Source organism: Pseudorasbora parva, chromosome 21 (assembly GCF_024679245.1).
Source record: "Pseudorasbora parva isolate DD20220531a chromosome 21, ASM2467924v1, whole genome shotgun sequence".
Classification (NCBI taxonomy): Eukaryota; Metazoa; Chordata; class Actinopteri; order Cypriniformes; family Gobionidae; genus Pseudorasbora; species Pseudorasbora parva.
In genome coordinates this window covers 36,286,674-36,293,919 of record NC_090192.1, presented here as the reverse complement: position 1 = coordinate 36,293,919, position 7,246 = coordinate 36,286,674, and positions in this window count along the sequence as shown.

Genomic DNA, 7,246 nt, shown 5'->3' with positions numbered 1-7,246 from the left:
GTTTACAATCTAAAAACTAAATTAATAATAAATAAAAAAAATCACAAAAAAAAAAAAAAAACGCATATTAGCCTATATTTGATTACATTACCCCATTATAATGGCCAATTTCATTAAAAAAAAATAGAATTTACTTGTAGGTTTAAAATTCTATAAATGGCAAATTTATTGTCCAATGACAATTTTTTTTTTTTTTTTTTTTAGAAATATGTATATTTTTTAAGAATTATTGTGGTCCAGTTTTATTACGCTCTGTCTGTTTGCCTCCCATGCACATGACGGCGCTCAATCACGGAAGTCTGTATTTTAGCGGAGATTCGCATGCAGAAGGCTCGTCCTCTCCTGACAGCAAAATGGACATATTTGCTTGAGTTTCTAACATTTACAGATGGAGAATGTGAAATGTAAGTTATGCACTGAGGAAAGCACCACATTTCAAACCCATTTAAACACTGAAAGCAGGCCAGTTTATCTTTCTGTCAGAGCATCTGACAGGGCAAGCTCCTTTAATCTGTACGTGTTAACTATATCTTACCAGTTATTTTGAAACCCTTAATATAAAGCATGTGTCATGTTTAGGAAAAATTATATCATGGACTTTTCTGCATCAGCTCATTCTGCGTACTCATGTGCTATTTCTCAGATGCATTCATATCAATCTACTGTATATATTGATATAAACGGTATTGCCTCATTCCATATCATAAAATGGCCCTGATATGTCACCAGACATTAAAGGTGTCATAATCTGTCTTTTTAATTTTTTTATACTGTTGTCTGCGGTGAACTAATGACGTTTGTGTGGTTTTTACATTCAAAAACATCATAACCAATAAGTAATAGGCTATTTTCTACACTGGTTTTGAGGATCTCTCCAAAACGCTGGGTTTTGATGGGCGTGCTGCAAACTTGTAAGTAATCGCATGGCTAGGATTGGATAATATTTGCATATTTAATGAGCTTAAGCTCCCCTGTTAGTTTAGTTCACATGAGGGAGAGGAGAGATTGGGGGAGAATATCACAGGGCTCGTAAAAGTCTTTATTAAACAAACACAATGATTTATTTCTCATCCACCCGCGATTGATTGGACTATTATTTTTATATTACACATAGCCCGCAAGATCGGATTATATAAGCGTGAACCGCACGCACACATATACGTGCGTGCGCTTCCCTTTAAATGTCAACTCGAGAGAGAGAAAATAGCAGAACAAGAATGGAGTATTATGAGATTCAATGGGGCTGCCTGGCTTTGTGAGCCCTGGCCCATACATGTCTGAGTCCAGCGTGCTAAAGGTATGTTTCTGTTAGACACATACACATAAGCAAAATGATCTATAAAAATGCAATCCTATTACATATAAAAACATGTTTTACTCACATAAGTGTGTTGCACCATTCCGGTCGGATCCAAATCCAGCATCGACCGGAGATTTGTTTAGAAACGATTCCGCAGTGAAATGAAGTGAACATAACCCCACGTGAGCTGGAACTTCATTAAAAAAAATAAATTTCAACCACACATTCCTAATATTAGAATCCGAAGGAAGCAACTGTGTTCTTCCACAACCAGGACTAGCGCAATATCTTAATCTTCCTTGGCATGTTTATTGTTGTTGGCTAGCTAGCATGAGTTGGTGGGCGGGGCTACTGAATTGCACATTCTGTAGAGGTGTGTTTTGGCCTGAAGCTCCACCCTCCACCTATCAACCAATCACAAAGTCAGTAGTGTTTCGGCATTTCGGCAGTCAGGGGGAGGGGGAGGCCTGACCCGTTGAGGCATGGACTCCACTAGACCCTTGAAGGTATATAATTATTATATTTAAATTAACTAATGGCCGACTACCGCGGTGGGTGATTTTTTTGTTTTTTTTTCCGCCTTTTTTTTGTTTGTTTTTATTCGAATATTAATTTTCACCTTCGAAATTTGTTTTTTAAAAACTATTCGAATATATATTCGAATTTAGAATATTCGTTGACAGCCCTATGATAGACAATCAACATTACCGTATATCAATTTCAACATTTATTAGGCTTTAGAAAACAACAAAGTGAACTTAAATCAATCTTCACATAAACCCATTATAATAAATGTCATTTACCTGTGGCCTTCTTATCTATTAGACATAAATGCAAATTGAATAAACACCTTTCTTGACTGCATAAATCATGAATTAAATATGGATTAATCTGTATTAAAGCTAAAAAAAATCTGTTACCTTAGTTCTTTGATTAACATTAATAACATACTTCCATCACAACAACTGATTTATTATGCCTCTGTCACTTTCAAGGGGTCCTATGCCCTTTTTTCAACACAATCTCATGGTAATGTGTATCAATAGTACAAGTGTGAAATCTCATAGAATAGATACGCCAAAAAGAGTTTCGGCGTGCAAATGCTACGCAGTTTGCTGTGAGATTGCACACTCTTACTATTTATGCGCATGTCCGTAAGATCGGGCTCCTTTTTTTCTAGATGTAAATAAGTCTCTGGTGTCCCCAGAGTGTGTATGTGAAGTTTTAGCTCAAAATACCCACAGATGATTTTAATAGCATGTTAAATTGTTACTTATTGAGGGTATGCAAAAACGCAGCATTTTTGTTTGTACCTTTGAATCCAAATGAGCTGCTGCACCCGGCCGTCTTTTAAAAAGAGGGCAGCACTTCAGCGTTAGCAGCCCCGATTGCCTCATGCAGAGATTCACTGAAAAGGTCAAAAACTATTCAGCCTTTTATGTTTATGTTGTGTCCTGATAATCTATAAATTACTTGTGTGGGAACTGTTGTAAAAAGCGTACAGAGCCAGAGCATATCTGCTGCATGAAGATGGAGAACAAGTGTAGTAGTTTAGTTTAATTACGGTTGCAACTTTTGTCATCTTATTTTTATGACATGCTGTATTATTGCATTAGTAAAAGTTGAAAAAATTAATCACATGCTAATTTTGATAGGACTAATCCAAGTGCATAGTATTCCAATAGTAGGTGAAAAATTATGAATGGCAGTAAACCAATGCAACAAATGGCAGAAGTAGTTTCATACTACCCATATTCACACTATATAGAACATACTTTTTTAACAGTAACAAAGTAAATTCAAATGTACAAAACTCACTATGGGATTTCGGATGCAGCTAATGTTTTTTCTTTCACTCAAAATTTAGACTCAAACGCAAGTTCCTCAAAGCATCATGAAATAGTTTTTGGGATTCTCATGAGGAGTTTCAGCCTTGACTCTAGTATCTAACCTTAATTTCTAGTGTGTGAAAATAAGGAATAAAAACATCCTGGGAACATTGGGAAAACCTTTGTTCTAACCGACTGCAAATACATTCCACATGAAAGTGCATGATAGGGTTTTCAAAAGAGACTCTGAAAGTATTGACAGAGAGGAAATGTAATGTGCACCGTTCAGTGATAAAGACATGATTATTCTGCATCATCTACATAATTCTACATCAGCTAATGTGGAATCCAGTAGGAGTACAAGACAGGGTAATTATTTCTAGTTAAGCCAATATATAGTCATTTGCCTTTTCACTTTTGAGTTTTTATTGTCTAGAAACCCATTTGTCACTCTTGATACTGTGAGTTATTCAAAGACCCTGATTTATATCAACTTAAAACTAACTTTTTACTAATAGTAAGCAATATAAATGTGTATTGTTATTTTAATCAAATGTATCAAATGTTCATATATTGTAGTGACTTGTGTCTCATCTCATAGTCTCATTGTTTAATATTTCTGAATCAATCAATGTTTTTGAACAAAGTGTATGATTCAATGATGTTTAGACACATCAGTTTAAACACTTTATTTAATTGTACCAGTCTTCGGGTGTTGTTGTTGAACCAGGTTAAAAATACATTATATTAGATTTTATATCTGGTATCTGCAGGGACCTGACATATCACCTGACATTTTGTCCCCCACTGACCAAACTCACAGTTTGTGACAACACACTACAGCTGGAGTGTGTGAGCAGCATATTAATCAAGAAACTCAAACTAGCTGCCCATCCATCACAGCATGACAAATAACAGGGGAGGGAGAGAGCACACACTCAGCTGCGCTGTAGTACATTGCTGTATGATATTTCATATAACTGATCATTATGACCTGATGTTGTGTTGATCCTCCTTTTGCTGCCAAAACAGACCTGACCCGTTGAGGCATGGACTCCACTAGACCCTTGAAGGTATGCTGTGGTATCTGGCACCAAGATGTTAGCAGCAGATCCTTTAAGTCCTGTAAGTTGTGAGGTGGGGCCTCAATGGATCTGACTTGTTTGTTCAGCACATCCCACAGATGCTCGATTGAATTGAGATCTGGGGGGTTTGGAGGCCAGGTCAACACCTCAAACTCGTTGTGCTCCTTAAACCAATCCTGAACCATTTTTGCTTTGTTGCAGGGCACATTATCCTGCTGAAAGAGCCACAGCCTCCAGAGAATGCCGTTTCCATGAAAGGGTGTACATGGTCTGTAACAATGCTTAGGTAGGTGGTACGTGTCAAAGTAACATCCACATGAATGGCAGGACACATGGTTTCCCAGCAGAACATTGCCCAAACAATCACACTGCCTCTGCTTCTGCCGGCTTGCCTTCTTCCCATAGTGCATCCTGGTGCCATGTGTTCCCAGGGAAGCGAAGCAGACAAACCCTACCATCCACGTGATGTAAAATAAAACTTGATTCCTTAGACAAGGCCACCTTCTTCCATTGCTCGGTGGTCTAGTTCTGATGCTCACGTGCCCACTTTTACAGTAGCTCGTCTGTTTGATCAGAACACACGGACTGGCCTATGCTCCCCACGTGCATCAATGAGCCTTGGCCACCCATGGTTCACCACTGTTTCTTCTTTGGAGCACTTTTGATAGTTACTGACCACTGCAGACTGGGAACACCCTATAAAGAGCTGCAGTTTTGGAGATGCTCTGACCCGTCGTCTATTCATCACAATTTGTCCCTTGTCAAACTCGCTTAAATCCTTTCACTTGCCCATTTTTCCTGCTTCGAACACATCAACTTTGAAGACAAAACGTTCTCTTGCTGCGTAATATATTCCACCCACTAACAGGTGCCGTGATAAAGAGATAATCAGTGTTGTTCACCTTACCTGACATAATGTCATGCCTGATCTGTGTATGTATGCACAGTATATATATATATTATATAATCTCTTTCCATTTAAACTTCATTTAAACTAACACTGTTTACAATAAGCAGTTTTACAATTTTGGCACATGTTTTTATGTGGTTGTCCAATTAAATAGAACTGTGGTGCTTAATCACAGCTATTTATAAAAAAAGTAAAAAATAAAGCTTATTATTAAAGTTAAGGTTTTAGGGATGCACTTGCTTTTCAAATTGGCCTGTAAATATGGATTATTGTAATCCACAGTCTCTTGCATACAGGCATTTGTTTATATTTGTAACATTATGGTCCAAAACAATGAATAAGTCAAGCACAACTTGCAGCTCACGGTGGTGAAACTAACTGCCCACTAGATGCATGTCAGATTTAAAAGGCACTTTACTGGAGACAGCAGAAATGGAGGTGCAAGAGACGAAAATAGCATCTAGAAGAAATTTCTTATTAATGCATGGCTACATGTCTGTTTTCCACCATTGTTTATCCTCTAATTTTCATTTTCATTTTTTGCAAAAACATGCATGGCTTTGGAGAGTAAACATGTTGGACCAAGGCCAGAAATGTGTTGCACTATTGATACCCAACAAACACAGCTGGGATATGCAGCTGAAGCTTGCAAATGTGATAATTTCTCCCTGACAGATTAATAATAATAATAAAACAAATGTCTAAATAATTAGCTGACTATATATATATATATATATATATATATATATATATATATATATATATATATATATATATATATATATATATATATATATATATATATATATATATATATATATATATATATATATATATATATATATATATATATATATATATATGTATGAATAGCTGTTCCCAAGTGAATCAATAAAAGTTCAGTCAAGAGATTAAATCAATATGTATTTATGGTACTAATAAAAGGAGCTTCAGTGTAAAGCAGTGACTCAGACTGTTTACCAACAGCTCGTGAACAGCCTATTTTTCTCCACCTCAGAGAGATCTGACTGAGGATGTTGGGAATAAACAGTGCCAGACACTGTTTTGGCTGCTTGTGTGGTGTAAATTATTATTCGAGTGCTTCTGTTCATTTGGATATATAGGTTTCTGTAGGAGCGCAGGAGTCTGAGGCAGTATTCAGCTAACCAGTCCACTGGTTTTATGAACCTCATTACACAGCGCTGTTTTGGTGCCATTGAATAGAAATACTGTCAATGTGAAAATGCACAAACCTGTGCCAGTGTAAATGCTTTCAATGGGATATTCTCCTTAGAGTGGCTGCTATCAGTTTTATTTTCAACAAAAGTATACTGAGCTAATAATAGCGTCTACACTTCAAGGTAATAATAGTGTTTTCTGCTGTCTATAGATTTGTTGATGAAGGGACATGAGCTGGTTCGATATGTCTGCTCTTGTGTGCTGCGCATCATGGGAAATAAGCTGCACAAACCAATGCCTTTAACGGTTCAGTTATTTGTGGAGCATTTTTTGAGCATCATCACTGCCATTTATTTTGCATTTAACTATTTGAAGTTTTGTATATTTGGGAGCAACAATGTGAATGAGTTGTGGGTTTTTTATAGCCTAGAAATCTAGACGCACCCTAGCGGCAGCAAATCTAATCTGCCAGCGAGTGTCGTCTAGCAACTCTCAATACCATTCTGAGCTGTAATCGCCAAAATCTTGCCGGGCCAATCACATCGTGTATAGAGTTGGTGGGCGGGGCCAAAATGACGACGGCCGAGTTGCGTTTGCGTGCTTCTAGTAAACACAGAAACTGGCGAACGGCGGTCTTTCGAATCAGCTTTGAACACGACTCTGGAAGACTTGGAGTTAAGCTTTTCTCTGAGAAAATAACAAAGAACGGCACTGAAGACATTCTTAAGAAGGGAAGATGTGTTCGGAGTTTTGCCGACCGGATATGGCGAATGTTTAATCTATCAACGAGCTCCGCTTCACCTTCGTTGCTCTGGTTGGTTGTAGCGCTATCCTATCGCGTGCAGAGGGAGTTTGAAAGACAACCGTTTATCCGCCCCTCAGATTGAGCTGTCAATGGTGAGTTTCCAGACCAAACATCTTGATGTGGGTCTGGCTTGTCAGG